A 23,121-nucleotide genomic window follows, 5' to 3' on the forward strand; every position below is an offset into this window, starting at 1 on the left:
TACCACATCATATGAAGAACACTATGTTACTTCCTGTTCCAGGGTTACCACATGATATGAAGAACACTATGCTACTTCCTGTTCCAGGGTTACCAGGTTACCACATCATATGAAGATCACACTGTTACTTCCTGCTCCAGAGTTAGCACATCATTTGAAGAACAGCATGTGTTGATTCTCTACAGCAGAGCGCCTGTGGTTCCAAATTACATCTCATTAGGTTGTTCGTCACCCACGTTTGTGTGTGTGCGTGCGTGCGTGTAGCCTTGACTCTTGTCCTCCATTAGCCTGTTAGTCAGCTCCGTTGCTCATCATCTTTAATAACCCACCACAGATGTTTCACTGAGCTAGTCACGTTGTAAGACACACTAAACTCTGGTTAATAACGGGACTTAATAATAATTCAATCAAATGTATTTATAAAACCACAAAGAGCAAAGCAGATGTAGAAGCACAGTGGAAAAACTCCTAGAAGGCAGGAAGCTAAGAAGAAACCTGGAGAGGAACTATGAGGGGTGGACAGTCCTCTTCTGGCTGTGCCGGGTAGAGAGGAACCAGGCTATGAGGGGGGGGGCAGTCCTCTTCTGACTTTACCGGGTAGAGAGGAACCATGCAATGACTGTACCAGGTAGAGAGGAACCAGGCTCTGAGGGGTGGACAGTCCTCTTCTGGCTGTACCAGGTAGAGAGGAACCAGGCTATGAGGGGGAGGGGGGGGGGGCAGTCCTCTTCTGGCTGTACTGGGTAGAGAGGAACCAGGCGAGTTGAAAACAGCAGGTCTGGGACAGGTAGCACGTCCAGTGAACAGGTCAGGGTTCCATAGCTGCAGGCAGAACAGTTGAAACTGGAGCAGCAGCACGGCCAGGTGGACTGGGGACAGCAAGATGTCATCACTAGTCCTGAGGTATGATCAGAGGGCTGAGAGAGAGAGAGAGGGCTGAGAGAGAGAGAGAGAGAGAGAGAGAGAGAGAGAGAGAGAGAGAGAGAGAGGGCTCAGGTCCAGAGAGAGAGAGAGAGAGAGAGAGGGCTCAGGTCCAGAGAGCTCAGGTCCAGAGAGAGAGAGAGAGAGAGAGCTCAGGTCCAGAGAGAGAGAGAGGGCTCAGGTCCAGAGAGAGAGAGAGAGAGAGAGAGAGAGAGAGAGGGCTCAGGTCCAGAGAGAGAGAGAGAGAGAGAGATAGAGAGAGAGAGAGAGAGAGAGAGAGAGAGGGCTCAGGTCCAGAGAGAGAGAGAGAGAGAGAGAGCATACTTAAATTCACACAGGACACCGGGTAAGACAGGAGAAATACTCCAGATATAACAGACTGACCTTAGGCCTCGACTATTGCAGCATAAATACTGGAGGCTGAGACAGGAGGGGACTGTGGCCCCGTCCAACGATACCTCCGGACAGGGCCAAACAGGCAGGATATAACCCCACCCACTTTGCCAAAGCACAGCCCCCACACCACTAGAGGGATATCTTCAACCACCAACTTACCATCCTGAGACAAGGCCGAGTATAGCCACGGCACAACCCAAGGGGGGGCGCCAACCCAGACAGGAAGATGACATCAGTGACTCAACCCACTCAAGTGACGCACCCCTCCTAGGGACGGCATGAAAGAGCCCCAGTAAGCCTCAGCCCCTGTAATAGGGTTAGAGGCAGAGAATCCCAGTGGAAAGAGGGGAACCGGCCAGGCAGAGACAGCAAGGGCAGTTCGTTGCTCCAGAGCCTTTCCGTTCACCTTCCCACTCCTGGGCCAGACTACACTCAATATATGTATATGTATGCCCGCGGGCCTCTTGCCTAAGCACTCCCTAAGTGCCTCCCCCTTCCCCCATGGTAACAAATTAAACAGGAGATCAAATAATTTCTCAAACAACCTAAGAAACAAAGGACATCAAATAAGCTCTATCTGAGCAACAAACTCACAGAACATACCAACTGCTACCAACAACTAACATAGTAAATTATCCACAGCCATCAGCCTCCTCTCTCTGCAATGACCTCCCAGCAATGAATCTCTATCACATTCAATCTCTCTGCAATGACCTCCCAGCAATGACCTCCCTCACATTCAATCTCTCAGCAATGACCTCCCAGCAATGAATCTCTATCACATTCAATCTCTGTCATGTATTGTCATGTTGTGTCTTTCTGTCCTTTCCTTTCACCCTGTCTCCCTCTGCTGGTCGTACTAGGTTACCGTTTCTGTCCCTCTTTCCCCCAGCTGTTCCTTGTCTTCTCTGACTACCTCATTCACCCCTTTTCCCACCTGTTCCCTTTTTCCCTCTGATTAGGTCCCTATATCTCTCTCTGTTTCTGCTCCTGTCTTTGTCGGATTCTTGTTTGTGTGTCTCATGCCTGAACCAGACTATCATCGTGTTTGCTGCAACCTTGTCCTGTCCTGTCGGAATCTACCTGTCCATCTGAGCCCACGTGTGTTCATCATTAAAGAAACTCTGTTTGTTAATTCGCTTTTGGGTCCTCATTCACGCACCTGACAGAAGAAGCCGACCAAGAATGGACCCAGCGACTTCGGATCCTCTCCACTCAGCCGTCGAGATCCAGGGAGCGATGCTAGGCAGACACGAGCAGGAATTGTCTGCTGCTCGACATGCCGTTGAGACCCTGGCCACCCAAGTCTCCAACCTCACAGAACAGGTTCACCATCTCCGCCTCGATCCACCGGCCACTTCCAGGGCTTTCGAATCTCCGGAGCCCAGAATCAATAACCCGCCGTGTTACTCTGGGGAGCCCACTGAATGCCGCTCGTTCCTCACCCAGTGTGATATTGTGTTTTCTCTCCAGCCCAACACTTACGCCAGGAGCACTGCTCGTGTCGCCTACGTCATATCTCTCCTTACTGGACGGGCTCGTGAGTGGGGCACGGCAATCTGGGAGGCAAGGGCTGAGTGTACTAACCAGTATCAGGACTTTAAGGAGGAGATGATACGGGTTTTTGATCGATCTGTTTTTGGGGAGGAGGCTTCCAGGGCCCTGTCTTCCCTATGTCAAGGCAATCGATCCATAACAGACTACTCTATTGAGTTTCGCACTCTTGCTGCCTCCAGTGGCTGGAACGAGCCGGCTTTGCTCGCTCGTCTTCTGGAGGGTCTCCGCGCAGAGGTAAAGGATGAGATTCTCTCCCGGGAGGTTCCTTCCAGCGTGGATTCCTTGATTGAACTCGCTATTCGCATTGAGCGACGGGTTGATCTTCGTCACCGAGCTCGTGGAAAGGAGCTCGCGTTCTCCGTTGCCCCCCTCTCCGCATCACTACCATCTTCCTCTGCCGGCTCGGGAGCTGAGCCTATGCAGCTGGGAGGTATCCGCATCTCGACTAAGGAGAGGGAACGGAGAATCACCAACCGCCTCTGTCTCTATTGCGGTTCTGCTGGTCATTTTGTCACTTCATGTCCAGTAAAAGCCAGAGCTCATCAGTAAGCGGAGGGCTACTGGTGAGCGCTACTACTCCTGTCTCTCCTTCAAGATCCTGCACTACCTTGTCGGTCCATCTACGCTGGACCGGTTCGTCAGCTTCCTGCAGTGCCTTAATAGACTCTGGGGCGGAGGGCTGTTTTATGGACGAGACCTGGGCTCGGGAACATGACATTCCTCTCAGACAGTTAAGGGAGTCCACGGCCTTGTTCGCCCTGGATGGTAGTCCTCTCCCCAGGATTCAGCGTGAGACGCTACCTTTAACCCTCACTGTTTCTGGTAATCATAGCGAAACCATTTCTTTTTTAATTTTTCGTTCACCTTTTACACCTGTTGTTTTGGGCCATCCCTGGCTAGTTTGTCATAATCCTTCCATTAATTGGTCTAGTAATTCTATCCTCTCCTGGAACGTCTCTTGTCATGTGAAATGTTTAATGTCTGCTATCCCTCCTGTTTCCTCTGTCTCTTCTTCACAGGAGGAGCCTGGTGATTTGACAGGGGTGCCGGAGGAATATCACGATCTGCGCACGGTGTTCAGTCGGTCCAGGGCCACCTCTCTTCCTCCACACCGGTCGTATGATTGTAGTATTGATCTCCTTCCGGGAACCACTCCCCCCCGGGGTAGACTATACTCTCTGTCGGCTCCCGAACGTAAGGCTCTCGAGGATTATTTGTCTGTAGCTCTTGACGCCGGTACCATAGTCCCCTCCTCCTCTCCCGCCGGAGCGGGGTTTTTTTTTTGTCAAGAAGAAGGACGGGTCTCTGCGCCCCTGCATAGATTATCGAGGGCTGAATGACATAACAGTGAAGAATCGTTATCCGCTTCCTCTTATGTCTTCAGCCTTCGAGATCCTGCAGGGAGCCAGGTTTTTCACTAAGTTGGACCTTCGTAACGCTTACCATCTCGTGCGCATCAGGGAGGGGGACGAGTGGAAGACGGCGTTTAACACTCCGTTAGGGCACTTTGAATACCGGGTTCTTCCTTTCGGCCTCGCTAACGCTCCAGCTGTCTTTCAGGCATTAGTCAATGATGTCCTGAGAGACATGCTGAACATCTTTGTTTTCGTTTACCTTGACGATATCCTGATTTTTTCACCGTCACTCCAGATTCATGTTCAGCACGTTCGACGTGTCCTCCAGCGCCTTTTAGAGAATTGTCTTTTTGTGAAGGCTGAGAAGTGCACTTTTCATGCCTCCTCCGTCACATTTCTCGGTTCTGTTATTTCCGCTGAAGGCATTAAGATGGATCCCGCTAAGGTCCAAGCTGTCATTGATTGGCCCGCCCCTAAGTCACGCGTCGAGCTGCAGCGCTTTCTCGGCTTCGCGAACTTCTATCGTCGTTTCATCCGTAATTTCGGTCAGGTGGCAGCTCCTCTCACAGCCCTTACTTCTGTCAAGACGTGCTTTAAGTGGTCCGTTTCCGCCCAGGGAGCTTTTGATCTCCTCAAGAATCGTTTTACATCCGCTCCTATCCTTGTTACACCTGACGTCTCTAGACAGTTCGTTGTCGAGGTTGACGCGTCAGAGGTGGGCGTGGGAGCCATTCTTTCTCAGCGCTCCCTCTCTGACGACAAGGTCCACCCATGCGCGTATTTTTCTCATCGCCTGTCGCCGTCGGAACGTAACTATGATGTGGGAAACCGCGAACTGCTCGCCATCCGGTTAGCCCTAGGCGAATGGCGACAGTGGTTGGAGGGGGCGACCGTTCCTTTTGTCGTTTGGACTGACCATAGGAACCTTGAGTACATCCGTTCTGCCAAACGACTTAATGCGCGTCAGGCGCGTTGGGCGCTGTTTTTCGCTCGTTTCGAGTTCGTGATTTCTTATCGTCCGGGCTCTAAGAACACCAAGCCTGATGCTTTATCTCGTCTCTTCAGTTCTTCAGTAGCCTCCACTGACCCCGAGGGGATTCTCCCTGAGGGGCGTGTTGTCGGGTTGACTGTCTGGGGAATTGAGAGGCAGGTAAAGCAAGCGCTCACTCACACTCCGTCGCCGCGCGCTTGTCCTAGGAACCTTCTTTTCGTTCCCGTTCCTACTCGTCTGGCCGTTCTTCAGTGGGCTCACTCTGCCAAGTTAGCCGGCCACCCTGGCGTTCGGGGTACGCTTGCTTCCATTCGCCAGCGTTTTTGGTGGCCCACCCGGGAGCATGACACGCGTCGTTTCGTGGCTGCTTGTTCGGTCTGCGCGCAGACTAAGTCCGGTAACTCCCCTCCTGCCGGCCGTCTCAGGCCGCTTCCCATTCCCTCTCGACCGTGGTCTCACATCGCCTTAGATTTTGTCACCGGACTGCCTTCGTCAGCGGGGAAGACTGTTATTCTTACGGTTGTCGATAGGTTCTCTAAGGCGGCTCATTTCATTCCCCTTGCTAAAATTCCTTCTGCTAAAGAGACGGCACAAATCATCATCGAGAATGTTTTCAGAATTCATGGCCTTCCGTCAGACGTCGTTTCGGACAGAGGTCCGCAATTCACGTCTCAATTTTGGAGGGAGTTTTGCCGTTTGATTGGGGCTTCCGTCAGTCTCTCTTCCGGCTTTCACCCCCAGTCTAACGGTCAAGCAGAACGGGCCAATCAGACTATTGGTCGCATCTTACGCAGTCTTTCTTTTCGCAACCCTGCGTCTTGGTCAGAACAGCTCCCCTGGGCAGAATACGCCCACAACTCGCTTCCTTCGTCTGCGACCGGGCTATCTCCTTTTCAGAGTAGCCTCGGGTACCAGCCTCCGCTGTTCTCATCTCAGTTCGCCGAGTCCAGCGTCCCCTCCGCTCAGGCTTTTGTCCAACGTTGCGAGCGCACCTGGAAGAGGGTCAGGTCTGCACTTTGCCGTTATAGGACGCAGACTGTGAGGGCTGCTAATAAGCGTAGAACTAAGAGTCCTAGATATTGTCGCGGTCAGAGAGTTTGGCTCTCCACTCAGAACCTTCCCCTTAAGACGGCTTCTCGCAAGTTGACCCCGCGGTTCATTGGTCCGTTCCGTATTTCTCGGGTCATTAATCCTGTCGCAGTTCGACTTCTTCTTCCGCGATACCTTCGTCGCGTCCACCCGGTCTTCCATGTCTCCTGTATCAAGCCCGTTCTTCGCGCCCCCGCTCGTCTTCCCCCCCCCCCCCCATCCTTGTCGAGGGCGCACCCATCTACAGGGTCCGTAGGATTTTGGACATGCGTCCTCGGGGCCGTGGTCACCAGTACCTCGTAGATTGGGAGGGGTACGGTCCTGAGGAGAGGAGTTGGGTTCCCTCTCGGGACGTGCTGGACCGTGCGCTGATCGAGGATTTCCTCCGTTGCCGCCAGGTTTCCTCCTCGAGTGCGCCAGGAGGCGCTCGGTGAGTGGGGGGGTACTGTCATGTATTGTCATGTTGTGTCTTTCTGTCCTTTCCTTTCACCCTGTCTCCCTCTGCTGGTCGTACTAGGTTACCGTTTCTGTCCCTCTTTCCCCCAGCTGTTCCTTGTCTTCTCTGACTACCTCATTCACCCCTTTTCCCACCTGTTCCCTTTTTCCCTCTGATTAGGTCCCTATATCTCTCTCTGTTTCTGCTCCTGTCTTTGTCGGATTCTTGTTTGTGTGTCTCATGCCTGAACCAGACTATCATCGTGTTTGCTGCAACCTTGTCCTGTCCTGTCGGAATCTACCTGTCCATCTGAGCCCACGTGTGTTCATCATTAAAGAAACTCTGTTTGTTAATTCGCTTTTGGGTCCTCATTCACGCACCTGACAATCTCTCTGCAATGACCTCCCAGCAATGACCTCCCTCACATTCAATCTCTCTGCAATGACCTCCCAGCAATGACCTCCCTCACATTCAATCTCTCTGCAATGACCTCCCAGCCATGAATCTCTATCAAATTCAATCTCTCTGCAATGACTTCCCAGCAATGATCTCCCTCCTGAACAGAACACTGGCTTTTATGTAGCTTCAGAATGAATGGGTAATTGGAGACAGCTGCGTCTTGACGAGGGGGCGAGGTCAGCTCTCCAATTAGCCATGGAGTCGACCAATCAGCTGCTTGAGGGATTTCAGGAAGCCATTTCCTGAAATAAACACATGCAAATAATGGTAGTTAATAATAGTAGGTAATAATGGTAGGTAATAATGGTAGGTATTAATGGTAGGTAATAATGGTAGTAATACTGGAGGTAATAATGGTAGATAATAATGGTAGGTAATAATGGTAGGTAATAATGGTAGTAATACTGGTAGGTGTTAATGGTAGGTGATACTGGTAGGTAATAATGGTAGGTAATAATGGTAGTAATACTGGTAGGCGATAATGGTAGGTAAGAATGGTAGGTGTTAATGGTAGGTGATAATGGTAGGTGATAATGGTAGGTAATACTGATAAGTAATAATGGTAGGTAATAATGACAGGTAATAATGGTAGTTAATAATGGTAGGTGATAATGGTAGTTAGTCATGGTAGTTAATACTGGTAGGTATTAATGGTAGTAATAATTGTACATAATAATGGTAGGTAATAATGATAGGTAATAATGGTCGTAATAATGACAGGTAATGATGGTAGTTAATAATGGTAGGTGATAATGGTAGTTAGTCATGGTAGTTAATACTGGTAGGTATTAATGGTAGTAATAATTGTACATAATAATGGTAGGTAATAATGATAGGTAATAATGGTTGGTAATAATGACAGGTAATAATGGTAGTTAATAATGGTAGGTAATAATGGTAGTTAATCATGGTAGTTAATACTGGTAGGTAATAATGGTAGGTATAAATGGTATGTATTAATGGTAGGTGATCGTGGTAGGTATTAATGGTAGGTAATAATGGTAGTTAATCATGGTAGTTAATACCGGTAGGTAATAATGGTAGGTATTAATGGTAAGTAATAATGGTAGGTAATAATGGTAGTTAATCATGGTAGTTATTACCGGTAGGTAATAATGGTAGGTATTAATGGTAAGTAATAATGGTAGGTAATAATGGTAGTTAATCATGGTAGTTATTACCGGTAGGTAATAATGGTAGTTAATTATGGTAGTTAATACTGGTAGGTAATAATGGTAGGTATTAATGGTAGTTAATACTGGTAGGTAATAATTGTAGGTATTAATGGTAGTTAACACCGGTAGGTAATAATGGTAGTTAATCATGGTAGTTAATACTGGTAGGTAATAATGGTAGGTATTAATGGTAGTTAATACTGGTAGGTAATAATTGTAGGTATTAATGGTAGTTAACACCGGTAGGTAATAATGGTAGTTAATCATCGTAGTTATAACCGGTAGGTAATAATGGTAGGTAATAATGGTAGTTAATCATGGTAGTTAATACCGGTAGGTAATAATGCTATGTAATAATAATATATATAATGATAATTCATTATGAGGAGTCCATTCCTCTGCACCAGTGATGTATTCATGGTAGTTAACACCGGTAGGTAATAATGGTAGTTAATCATGGTAGTTAATACCGGTAGGTAATAATGGTAGTTAATCATGGTAGTTAATACCGGTAGGTAATAATGGTAGTTAATCATGGTAGTTAATACCGGTAGGTAATAATGGTAGTTAATCATGGTAGTTAATACCGGTAGGTAATAATGGTAGTTAATCATGGTAGTTAATACCGGTAGGTAATAATGGTAGTTAATGATGGTAGTTAATACCGGTAGGTAATAATGGTAGTTAATCATGGTAGTTAACACCGGTAGGTAATAATGCTATGAAAACACCAGTGAGTCAGTCAGTCCCCATGCAGCTCTACTGGACACAACAAACAACAACAAAAACAATGTCTTGTGTGTGTGGGAGTGTGTTTATATGTGTGTGTGTGTGTGTGTGTGTGTGTGTGTGTGTGTGTGTGTATTTGTGTGTTTACGTGTGTGTTTGTGTGTTTGTGTGTGTGTGTGTTCACGTGTGTCTGTGCATGCGTTTTTGTGTGTGTGTGTGTGTGTGTGTGTGAGAGTGTGTGTGTGTGTGTGTGTGTGTGTGTGTGTGTGTGATTCAGAGGGAGACCAGTGGACATGACAGGACCAATCCAACCCCTCAGCAGCAGATAGAGGGAAGGACAAAGTCAACCAGGTAGAGACACAGAACAGCACAGTGACACACACTACAACAGACAGAGGTAACAGTCTCTCTCTCTAACCACTATAACAGACAGAGGTAACAGTCTCCCTCTCTCTCTAACCACTACAACAGACAGAGGTAACAGTCTCCCTCTCTCTCTAACCACTACAACAGACAGAGGTAACAGTCTCTCTCTCTAACCACTACAACAGAGAGAGGTAACAGTCTCTCTCTCTAACCACTACAACAGACAGAGGTAACAGTCTCCCTCTCTCTCTAACCACTACAACAGACAGAGGTAACAGTCTCTCTCTCTAACCACTACAACAGACAGAGGTAACAGTCTCTCTCTCTAACCACTACAACAGAGAGAGGTAACAGTCTCTCTCTCTAACCACTACAACAGACAGAGGTAACAGTCTCCCTCTCTCTCTAACCAATACAACAGACAGAGGTAACAGTCTCTCTCTCTAACCACTACAACAGACAGAGGTAACAGTCTCTCTCTCTCTATCCACTACAACAGACAGAGGTAACAGTCTCTCTCTCTAACCACTACAACAGACAGAGGTAACAGTCTCTCTCTCTAACCACTACAACAGACAGAGGTAACAGTCTCTCTCTCTAACCACTACAACAGACAGAGGTAACAGTCTCTCTATCTAACCACTAAAACAGATAGAGGTAACAGTCTCTCTCTCGAACCACTACAACAGACAGAGGTAACAGTCTCTCTCTCTAACCACTACAACAGACAGAGGTAACAGGTTGTACCACAGCTGACTGGAGGGTCAGAACTCAGCCTTTAAAGCCACAGGGACCGCCTGCAGGATGGACAGATGTCCTACAGATGTAATGTGGCCCATCGCAGCCTGTGGATTTAGAGAATCAATTATTCAATAGACTTTTATTCGTTGTTTCGTCTAATCTCATCTTTAAGCCCGTGACAAGGACTACATATCGATTTTATTAGTGGCTCGTATAAAATAAAATCTCAAAACCCTGAAATCTAACATGATAAAAATGTAATTATAGTTCCTGGTTCCAGCTCCACAGGGGCATAACTATAATCCAGCCCACTGTCTCCAATAGGTACATTGGGGTGTAAAATGGTGCCCTGGGCAAGGCCATAGTATTTATGGGCCTTTCCAAAAAACACCTTACATTTTTCAAATGATCTGCCCTGCGTCACTAAAGACTCCCTTATCCATGGCACCCTATGGGCCCTGGTCTAAAGTAGTACCCTACTAACCCTATGGGCCCTGGTCTAAAGTAGTACCCTACTAACCCTATGGGCCCTGGTCTAAAGTAGTACCCTACTACACTACTAACCCTATGGGCCCTGGTCTAAAGTAGTACACTACTAACCCTATGGGTCCTGGTCTAAAGTAGTACACTACTACACTACTAACCCTATGGGCCCTGGTCTAAAGTAGTACACTACTAACCCTATGGGCCCTGGTCTAAAGTAGTACCCTACTAACCCTATGGGCCCTGGTCTAAAGTAGTACCCTACTAACCCTATGGGTCCTGGTCTAAAGTAGTACGCTACTAACCCTATGGGCCCTGGTCTAAAGTAGTACACTACTAACCCTATGGGTCCTGGTCTAAAGTAGTACCCTACTAACCCTATGGGCCCTGGTCTAAAGTAGTACACTACTACACTACTAACCCTATGGGCCCTGGTCTAAAGTAGTACACTACTACACTACTAACCCTATGGGCCCTGGTCTAAAGTAGTACCCTACTAACCCTATGGGCCCTGGTCTAAAGTAGTACCCTACTACACTACTAACCCTATGGGCCCTGGTCTAAAGTAGTACACTACTAACCATATGGGTCCTGGTCTAAAGTAGTACACTACTACACTACTAACCCTATGGGCCCTGGTCTAAAGTAGTACACTACTAACCCTATGGGCCCTGGTCTAAAGTAGTACCCTACTAACCCTATGGGCCCTGGTCTAAAGTAGTACCCTACTAACCCTATGGGTCCTGGTCTAAAGTAGTACCCTACTAACCCTATGGGCCCTGGTCTAAAGTAGTACACTACTAACCCTATGGGTCCTGGTCTAAAGTAGTACCCTACTAACCCTATGGGCCCTGGTCTAAAGTAGTACACTACTACACTACTAACCCTATGGGCCCTGGTCTAAAGTAGTACCCTACTACACTACTAACCCTATGGGCCCTGGTCTAAAGTAGTACCCTACTAACCCTATGGGCCCTGGTCTAAAGTAGTACACTACTACACTACTAACCCTATGGGCCCTGGTCTAAAGTAGTACCCTACTAACCCTATGGGCCCTGGTCTAAAGTAGTTCGGTACTAACCCTATGGGCCCTGGTCTAAAGTAGTACCCTACTACGCTACTAACCCTATGGGCCCTGGTCTAAAGTAGTACCCTACTAACCCTATGGGCCCTGGTCTAAAGTAGTACCCTACTAACCCTATGGGCCCTGGTCTAAAGTAGTACACTAATACACTACTTACCCTATGGGCCCTGGTCTAAAGTAGTACACTACTACACTACTAACCCTATGGGTCCTGGTCTAAAGTAGTACCCTACTACACTACTAACCCTATGGGCCCTGGTCTGAAGTAGTACCCTACTACACTACTAACCCTATGGGCCCTGGTCTAAAGTAGTACACTACTAACCCTATGGGCCCTGGTCTAAAGTAGTACACTACTACACTACTAACCCTATGGGCCCTGGTCTAAAGTAGTACCCTACTAACCCTATGGGCCCTGGTCTAAAGTAGTACGGTACTAACCCTATGGGCCCTTGTCTAAAGTAGTACCCTACTACGCTACTGACCGAATGGGCCCTGGTCTAAAGTAGTACCCTACTAACCCTATGGGCCATGGTCTAAAGTAGTACCTTACTACACTACTAACCCTATGGGCCCTGGTCTAAAGTAGTACCCTACTACACTACTAACCCTATGGGCCCTGGTCTAAAGTAGTACCCTACAAACCATATGGGCCCTTGTCTAAAGTAGTACGGTACTAACCATATGGGCCCTGGTCTAAAGTAGTACCTTACTAACCCTATGGGCCCTGGTCTAAAGTAGTACGGTACTAACCCTATGGGCCCTGGTCTAAAGTAGTACACTACTACACTACTAACCCTATGGGCCCTGGTCTAAAGTAGTACCCTACTAACCCTATGGGCCCTGGTCTAAAGTAGTACACTACTAACCCTATGGGCCCTGGTCTAAAGTAGTACACTACTACACTACTAACCCTATGGGCCCTGGTCTAAAGTTGTACACTACTAACCCTATGGGCCCTGGTCTAAAGTAGTACCCTACTACACTACTAACCCTATGGGTCCTGGTCTAAAGTAGTACCCTACTAACCCTTTGGGCCCTGGTCTAAAGTTGTGCACTACTAACCCTATGGGCCTTGGTCTAAAGTAGTACCCTACTAACCCTATGGGCCCTGGTCTAAAGTAGTACCCTACTACACTACTAACCCTATGGGCCCTGGTCTAAAGTAGTACCCTACTAACCCTATGGGCCCTGGTCTAAAGTAGTGCACTACAAACCCTATGGGCCTTGGTCTAAAGTAGTACCCTACTAACCCTATGGGCCCTGGTCTAAAGTAGTACACTACTAACCCTATGGGCCCTGGTCTAAAGTAGTACCCTACTAACCGTATGGGCCCTGGTCTAAAGTAGTACACTACTACACCACTAACCCTATGGGTCCTGGTCTAAAGTAGTACACTACTAACCCTATGGGTCCTGGTCTAAAGTAGTACCCTACTAACCCTATGGGCCCTGGTCTAAAGTAGTACACTACTACCCCTATGGGTCCTGGTCTAAAGTAGTACCCTACTAACCCTATGGGCCCTGGTCTAAAGTAGTACACTACTACACTACTAACCCTATGGGCCCTGGTCTAAAGTAGTACCCTACTAACCCTATGGGCCCTGGTCTAAAGTAGTACACTACTAACCCTATGGGTCCTGGTCTAAAGTAGTACCCTACTACACAACTAACCCTATGGGCCCTGGTCTAAAGTAGTACCCTACAAACCCTATGGGCCCTGGTCTAAAGTAGTACACTACTACACAACTAACCCTATGGGCCCTGGTCTAAAGTAGTACCCTACTACACAACTAACCCTATGGGCCCTGGTCTAAAGTAGTACACTACTAACCCTATGGGCCCTGGTCTAAAGTAGTACACTACTACACTACTAACAATATGGGCCCTGGTCTAAAGTAGTACCCTACTAACCCTATGGGCCCTGGTCTAAAGTAGTATGGTACTAACCCTATGGGCCCTGGTCTAAAGTAGTACACTACTACACTACTAACCCTATGGGCCCTGGTCTAAAGTAGTACCCTACTAACCCTATGGGCCCTGGTCTAAAGTAGTACACTACTAACCCTATGGGCCCTGGTCTAAAGTAGTACCCTACTAACCCTATAGGCCCTGGTCTAAAGTAGTACACTACTAACCCTATGGGCCCTGGTCTAAAGTAGTACCCTGCTAACCCTATGGGCCCTGGTCTAAAGTAGTACCCTACTAACCCTATGGGTCCTGGTCTAAAGTAGTATGGTACTAACCCTATGGGCCCTGGTCTAAAGTAGTACCCTACTAACCCTATGGGCCCTGGTCTAAAGTAGTACCCTACTAACCCTATGGGCCCTGGTCTAAAGTAGTACCCTACTAACCCTATAGGCCCTGGTCTAAAGTAGTACCCTACTAACCCTATGGGTCCTGGTCTAAAGTAGTACCCTACTAACCCTATAGGCCCTGGTCTAAAGTAGTACCCTACTAACCCTATGGGTCTTGGTCTAAAGTAGTACGGTACTAACCCTATGGGCCCTGGTCTAAAGTAGTACCCTACTAACCCTATAGGCCCTGGTCTAAAGTAGTACCCTACTAACCCTATGTGTCCTGGTCTAAAGTCTGGAATGGAGTGTAATTGAGTGACCGGAATGGTTTCATACACATGGTCTGTATTTATCACCTTTCCATGAACAACATGGTGGCTGTTACTGTCCTCCTCAGCAGCCTGTCTGACTGTCATTCTTCCACGGCTCTCTTTGCCGTCGGAGACTCCTCTCCATCACACTGGGGGTCTTATGAAGCTCTGTCCAGCCCATGACAGTTTACTCTGTGATTGGCAATGGCAAAATTCCCGAAAAAAGAAATGATTTAATAAACAGAGAAGTTTTGAGGACAATCTAACTAATCCAGCTGTAGAAACAGGTGTAGATGATCTGCTGAGTTCAAGATCTGATCCCTCCCTCCCTCCCTCCCTCCCTCCCTCCCTCCCTCCCTCCCTCCCTCCCTCCCTCCCTATTCCTCCCTATTCCTCCCTCCCTATTCCTCCCTCCCTCCTTCCCTATCCCTCCCTCCCTCCCTCCCTCCCTCCCTCCCTATGTCTTCATTCCCTCCCGTCTGTCCTCTACAATCAGACTCTGAGAGGCCTTGTGGAGTCTCAGCTCCTGTGACTGGTGATAACAAAGTGGACAGGGAGGTTGTGGTCTGCTAAGAGGGGCTGGGGGGAGACATATCACATCGTTCAGTGAGCCACAAAGGACTCATCTCCAAGGATCTTAGAGGGATGTGTGTGTGTGTGTGTGTGTGTGTATGTGTGTGTGTGTGTGTGTGTGTGTGTGTGTGTGTGTGTGTGTGTGTGTGTGTGTGTGTGCGCGCGCATGTCATCTCCACCAGGTGTGGGTATGAATAGTGACCGTGGTGATGATAGGTAGAGTGGACATGACAGTATAAACAGGAACAGTAGTAGTCATATAACTAGATAATGTACAGTGTTGTACCTCTACAACAGTAGTAGTCATATAACTAGATACTGTACAGTGCTGTACCTCTACAACAGTAGTATTGATATAACTAGATACTGTACAGTGTTGTACCTCTACAACAGTAGTAGTCATATAACTAGATACTGTACAGTGTTGTACCTCTACAACAGTAGTATTGATATAACTAGATACTGTACAGTGTTGTACCTCTACAACAGTAGCAGTCATATAACTAGATACTGTACAGTACCTCTACAACAGTAGTAGTGATATAACTAGATGCTGTACAGTACCTCTACAACAGTAGTAGTCATATAACTAGATACTGTACAGTGTTGTACCTCTATAACTAGATACTGTACAGTGCTGTGCCTCTACAACAGTAGTAGTCATATAACTAGATACTGTACAGTGTTGTACCTCTATAACTAGATACTGTACAGTGTTGTACCTCTACAACAGTAGTAGTCATGTAACTAGATACTGTACAGTACCTCTACAACAGTAGTAGTCATATAACTAGATACTGTACAGTGTTGTACCTCTACAACAGTAGTAGTCATGTAACTAGATACTGTACAGTACCTCTACAACAGTAGTAGTCATATAACTAGATACTTTACAGTGCTGTACCTCTACAACAGTAGTATTGATATAACTAGATACTGTACAGTGTTGTACCTCTACAACAGTAGTAGTCATATAACTAGATACTGTACAGTGTTGTACCTCTACAACAGTAGTATTGATATAACTAGATACTGTACAGTGTTGTACCTCTACAACAGTAGCAGTCATATAACTAGATACTGTACAGTACCTCTACAACAGTAGTAGTGATATAACTAGATACTGTACAGTACCTCTACAACAGTAGTAGTCATATAACTAGATACTGTACAGTGTTGTACCTCTACAACAGTAGTAGTCATATAACTAGATACTGTACAGTGTTGTACCTCTACAACAGTAGTAGTCATACAACTAGATACTGTACAGTGTTGTACCTCTATAACTAGATACTGTACAGTGATGTGCCTCTACAACAGTAGTAGTCATGTAACTAGATACTGTACAGTACCTCTACAACAGTAGTAGTCATATAACTAGATACTGTACAGTGTTGTACCTCTACAAAAGTAGTAGTCATGTAACTAGATACTGCACAGTACCTCTACAACAGTAGTAGTCATATAACTAGATACTGTACAGTACCTCTACAACAGTAGTAGTCATATAACTAGATACTGTACAGTGTTGTACCTCTATAACTAGATACTGTACAGTGTTGTACCTCTACAACAGTAGTAGTTATATAACTAGATACTGTACAGTGTTGTACCTCTACAACAGTAGTAGTCATATAACTAGATACTGTACAGTGTGGTACCTCTATAACTAGATACTGTACAGTGTTGTACCTCTATAACTAGATACTGTACAGTGTTGTACCTCTACAACAGTAGTAGTCATACAACTAGATACTGTACAGTGTTGTACCTCTATAACTAGATACTGTACAGTGTTGTACCTCTATAACAGTAGTAGTCATATAACTAGATAGTGTACAGTGTTGTACCTCTATAACTAGATAGTGTACAGTGTTGTACCTCTATAACTAGATAGTGTACAGTGTTGTACCTCTATAACTAGATACTGTACAGTGTTGTACCTCTATAACAGTAGAAGTAATACAACTAGATAGTGTACAGTGTTGTACCTCTATAACTAGATAGTGTACAGTGTTGTACCTCTATAACTAGATACTGTACAGTGTTGTACCTCTACAACAGTAGTAGTCATATAACTATATACTGTACAGTGTTGGACCTCTACAACAGTAGTAGTCATATAACTAGATACTGTACAGTGTTGTACCTCTACAACAGTAGAAGGACAGTGTTGTACCTCTATAACAGTAGAAGGACAGTGTTGTACCTCTACAACAGTAGAAGGACAGTGTTGTACCTCTACAACAGTAGAAGGACAGTGTTGTACCTCTATAACAGTAGAAGGACAGTGTTGTACCTCTACAACAGTAGAAGGACAGTGTTGTACCTCTACAACAGTAGAAGGACAGTGTTGTACCTCTACAACAGTAGAAGGACAGTGTTGTACCTCTACAACAGTAGAAGGACAGTGTTGTACCTCTACAACAGTAGAAGGACAGTGTTGTACCTCTACAACAGTAGAAGGACAGTGTTGTACCTCTACAACAGTAGAAGGACAGTGTTGTACCTCTACAACAGTAGAAGGACAGTGTTGTACCTCTATAACAGTAGAAGGACAGTGTTGTACCTCTACAACAGTAGAAGGACAGTGTTGTACCTCTACAACAGTAGAAGGACAGTGTTGTACCTCTACAACAGTAGAAGGACAGTGTTGTACCTCTACAACAGTAGAAGGACAGTGTTGTACCTCTATAACAGTAGAAGTAATACAACTAGATACTGTACAGTGTTGTACCTCTACAACAGTAGAAGGACAGTGTTGTACCTCTACAACAGTAGAAGGACAGTGTTGTACCTCTACAACAGTAGAAGGACAGTGTTGTACCTCTATAACAGTAGAAGGACAGTGTTGTACCTCTACAACAGTAGAAGGACAGTGTTGTACCTCTACAACAGTAGAAGGACAGTGTTGTACCTCTATAACAGTAGAAGGACAGTGTTGTACCTCTATAACAGTAGAAGGACAGTGTTGTACCTCTATAACAGTAGAATGACAGTGTTGTACCTCTATAACAGTAGAAGGACAGTGTTGTACCTCTACAACAGTAGAAGGACAGTGTTGTACCTCTACAACAGTAGAAGGACAGTGTTGTACCTCTACAACAGTAGAAGGACAGTGTTGTACCTCTACAACAGTAGAAGGACAGTGTTGTACCTCTACAACAGTAGAAGGACAGTGTTGTACCTCTACAACAGTAGAAGGACAGTGTTGTACCTCTATAACAGTAGAAGGACAGTGTTGTACCTCTATAACAGTAGAAGGACAGTGTTGTACCTCTACAACAGTAGAAGGACAGTGTTGTACCTCTACAACAGTAGAAGGACAGTGTTGTACCTCTATAACAGTAGAAGGACAGTGTTGTACCTCTATAACAGTAGAAGGACAGTGTTGTACCTCTACAACAGTAGAAGGACAGTGTTGTACCTCTACAACAGTAGAAGGACAGTGTTGTACCTCTATAACAGTAGAAGGACAGTGTTGTACCTCTATAACAGTAGAAGGACAGTGTTGTACCTCTATAACAGTAGAAGGACAGTGTTGTACCTCTACAACAGTAGAAGGACAGTGTTGTACCTCTACAACAGTAGAAGGACAGTGTTGTACCTCTACAACAGTAGAAGGACAGTGTTGTACCTCTACAACAGTAGAAGGACAGTGTTGTACCTCTATAACAGTAGAAGGACAGTGTTGTACCTCTACAACAGTAGAAGGACAGTGTTGTACCTCTACAACAGTAGAAGGACAGTGTTGTACCTCTATAACAGTAGAAGGACAGTGTTGTACCTCTATAACAGTAGAAGGACAGTGTTGTACCTCTACAACAGTAGAAGGACAGTGTTGTACCTCTACAACAGTAGAAGGACAGTGTTGTACCTCTATAACAGTAGAAGGACAGTGTTGTACCTCTACAACAGTAGAAGGACATTGTTGTACCTCTACAACAGTAGAAGGACAGTGTTGTACCTCTACAACAGTAGAAGGACAGTGTTGTACCTCTACAACAGTAGTAGTCATATAACTAGATACTGTACAGTGTTGTACCTCTACAACAGTAGAAGGACAGTGTTGTACCTCTATAACAGTAGAAGGACAGTGTTGTACCTCTACAACAGTAGAAGGACAGTGTTGTACCTCTACAACAGTAGAAGGACAGTGTAAAATGAAAACTCTGTCTATCACAACCGGTGAGTGGATATATAGTTCTGCTGCCTCTGTTCACAGCGTCGGCTGCCTGGTCAAGAACATAGTCAGGCTGATAGACTGGAGACAACAACAGGCAGGATGGGGCTGATAGACTGGAGACAACAACAGGCAGGATGGGGCTGATAGACTGGAGACAACAACAGGCAGGATGGGGCTGATAGACTGTAGACAACAACAGGCAGGATGGCTGATAGACTGGAGACAACAGCAGGCAGGATGGGGCTGATAGACTGGAGACAACAGCAGACAGGTTGGGGCTGATAGACTGGAGACAACAGCAGGCAGGATGGGGCTGATAGACTGGAGACAACAGCAGGCAGGTTGGGGCTGATAGACTGGAGACAACAACAGGCAGGATGGCTGATAGACTGGAGACAACAGCAGGCAGGATGGGGCTGATAGACTGGAGACAACAGCAGGCAGGTTGGGGCTGATAGACTGGAGACAACAACGGGCAGGATGGCTGATAGACTGGAGACAACAGCAGGCAGGATGGGGCTGATAGACTGGAGACAACAGCAGGCAGGTTGGGGCTGATAGACTGGAGACAACAACAGGCAGGATGGGGCTGATAGACTGGAGACAACAGCAGGCAGGATGGGGCTGATAGACTGGAGACAACAGCAGGCAGGTTGGGGCTGATAGACTGGAGACAACAGCAGGCAGGTTGGGGCTGATAGACTGGAGACAACAGCAGGCAGGTTGGGGCTGATAGACTGGAGACAACAGCAGGCAGGATGGCTGATAGACTGGAGACAACAGCAGGCAGGATGGGGCTGATAGACTGGAGACAACAGCAGGCAGGTTGGGGCTGATAGACTGGAGACAACAGCAGGCAGGTTGGGGCTGATAGACTGGAGACAACAGCAGGCAGGTTGAGGCTGATAGACTGGAGACAACATCAGGCAGGATGGCTGATAGACTGGAGACAACAGCAGGCAGGATGGGGCTGATAGACTGGAGACAACAGCAGGCAGGTTGGGGCTGATAGACTGGAGACAACAGCAGGCAGGATGGGGCTGATAGACTGGAGATAACAGCAGGCAGGTTGGGGCTGATAGACTGGAGACAATAGCAGGCAGGATGGGGCTGATAGACTGGAGACAACAGCAGGCAGGTTGGGGCTGATAGACTGGAGACAACAGCAAGCAGGATGGGGCTGATAGACTGGAGATAACAGCAGGCAGGATGGGGCTGATTGACTGGAGACAACAGCAGACAGGTTGGGGCTGATAGACTGGAGACAACAGCAGGCAGGTTGGGGCTGATAGACTAGAGACAACAACAGGCAGGATGGGGCTGATAGACTAGAGACAACAACAGGCTGGTTGGGGCTGATAGACTAGAGACAACAACAGGCAGGATGGGGCTGATAGATAAACTTTGTTACTGACATTATACTTTAGGTTCCTGATTTATAAGCATTTTTGTTGTTGACTGATGTAATAATGTCTATGTTTTAAGTGTTTAGTCTGCCTCACTGAGCCTCTCTTCCCTTAGACCCTCGTAACTCTGGTCCCCAGGCTATGCCACAAGCCAATGTTGACTCTGAATCTGGCTTATCTAACTAAGGCAGGTTGCCGTTTATAGTTATGAGTTTTGCCCCTTAAATAGGCTAGCTGCAAATGGCTGTATTTTAAAAAATAATGTAAAAAACAATTTTCTTTTTGGTGTTAATTTATGGTTAGGAATGAAGGTTAGCAGTGTGGTTATGGGTTAGGTTTTATATCAGATTTTATGACTGTTACCATTCTGCAGAGCAGCCTCTACAACAAGATTCATCATGGGAAAAACGCTAACCTGTCTGTCTAAAGGGGAAATCGCTCAGTTCTGTCTCCAGGACAAGACAGGACCAACGATCACCTGCCTTTTGTTTGTTTGCTTTGGCACCTTTCAACACCCTGCATTATCACATTCATGCAAAACACTCACTTACACTACTGATTACTGATTACACACATCATTGTATATTTTCCTTAGTTGCTTTAGTTAATAAATATATATTTTGTTACTCCTCATCTCCACGTTGTCTCCCTTTGTTACGGGCTTTGAGCCGGTTCGTGACACAAGACAGGACCAACGGTCACCTGCTGCCTTATTTGGCCGTTCTGTCTCTGACAAGGCTACTTTACGTTCCAAAAAAGTATATTAACGTCGTTTATTACAGACTTTCACAAGTACTTCAATCAGGGGACCCTGCACGTCCGTTACGGTTCTTCAATTCTACGCGAGTTAAAAAAAAATCACAGATACATTAGGAAGAGATTGATTTTTCTTAATTTTACAACGATAAAACTTTTTCAAATTGACATGTGAGGAATTCTGTGGATTTCTCCACCTTTCACTTCCTCCGAGGTTGTTTCCTTCTCAGGCATGACGTGTCATAAGTCATGGCTTGATGGGAGGACGGAAAACGGATTTTATTCATCCCCCTATGCCCCTAAGACATCATTATGAATATTTGGATTTTGAATGGGGGGGACGAGGGGGGGGGGCACACTATAAAGTTGACTGAAACTGTGATTAACAGTAAAATGTTTCATATTGACTTTCTGAATATTGTAGATGTTTTGAATAATGCTTCCGTTTTAGTGTTGCTAAGAGCAACATGGGTAACTGGCTGTAAATGAACCACAGGAAAAAAACCCTAACGGGCTACGATTCTCTGCTAAATGTTCGTCCTATCCTGCACAGTACCAGAGCAGTACCAGGTGGCAGGAATCCACCATTCTGGACGGATGGACGGATGGTGATGACCTAACAGAGCATTCCCTATATAGTGCACTACTTTTTTACCTAAAACCCTATGGGCCCTTCTCTTAATAGGGCATAGGGTTCCATTTGGGATTCTACAATAAGAAAATAACATCCTTCAGCCATTTCTGCTTGATCAGGAAATGGACTTAAACAACAAAGAAGTTGTATTCTTGGCCAAGGCAAGACGTCTAATTAACCAGTGAAAAGGCCATGGCATTAAACAAGATCAGGATTGTTAAGCAGGAAGTATTCAGAGATCCCTGACTTCAACGCTGAGAAACCCTGTAACCTTGCCATTCTGCCAACCTCCCGTCTCAACAGACTAAAAACAGTTCTGCACCATTCAGATATAGACCTGTATCGGCCCAGTAACGGGAGCGTTGTTTTCATCAACCCTCCTATCATTTCTCTCCTCTCTCCACTCTGTCTTTTCTTTTCCAAGGGCATATTTATTTTTGTAACAATTCGCTGTAAGTTGAAGTGTACTCAGGAGATAGTCTGTGTGTGTGTGTGTGTTGAGGTGCACTCAGGGGATGGTGAGCTGGAGGGGAGGGAGCTCATAACTCACTTTTATGTCTGTCGGTTTGGCCTCACGAGGGAGAGAGAGAGAGAGAGAGAGAGAGAGAGACGGAGGTGGAGAGAGAGAGAGAGACGGAAGTGGAGAGAGAGAGAGAGACGGAGGTGGAGAGAGAGCAGAGAGGAAGAGAAAGAAAGAAGAAGAGAGAGAGAGATAAAGGTGGAGAGAAAGAGAGAAAGAGAGACGGAGGTGGAGAGAGAGCAGAGAGGAAGAGAAAGAAAGAAGAAGAGAGAGAGAGATAAAGGTGGAGAGAAAGAGAGAAAGAGAGAGAGACAGAGGTGGAGAGAGATAAAGGTGGAGAGAAAGAGAGAAAGAGAGACGGAGGTGGAGAGAGAGCAGAGAGGAAGAGAAAGAAAGAAGAAGAGAGAGAGATATAAAGGTGGAGAGAAAGAGAGAAAGAGAGACGGAGGTGAAGAGAGCAGAGAGGAAGAGAAAGAAAGAAGAAGAAGAGAGAGAGAGAGGTGGAGAGAGATAAAGGTGGAGAGAAAGAGAGAGAGCGGGAGACAAGGAGAGAGAGAGAGAGACTGAGCGGGAGACAAGGAGAGAGAGATAGAGAGACAGAGCGGGAGACAAGGAGAGAGAGAGAGAGAGCGGGAGACAAGGAGAGAGAGAGAGCGA

The sequence above is a fragment of the Oncorhynchus clarkii genome, chromosome 7 (assembly GCF_045791955.1).
Source record: "Oncorhynchus clarkii lewisi isolate Uvic-CL-2024 chromosome 7, UVic_Ocla_1.0, whole genome shotgun sequence".
NCBI classification, from domain to species: domain Eukaryota; kingdom Metazoa; phylum Chordata; class Actinopteri; order Salmoniformes; family Salmonidae; genus Oncorhynchus; species Oncorhynchus clarkii.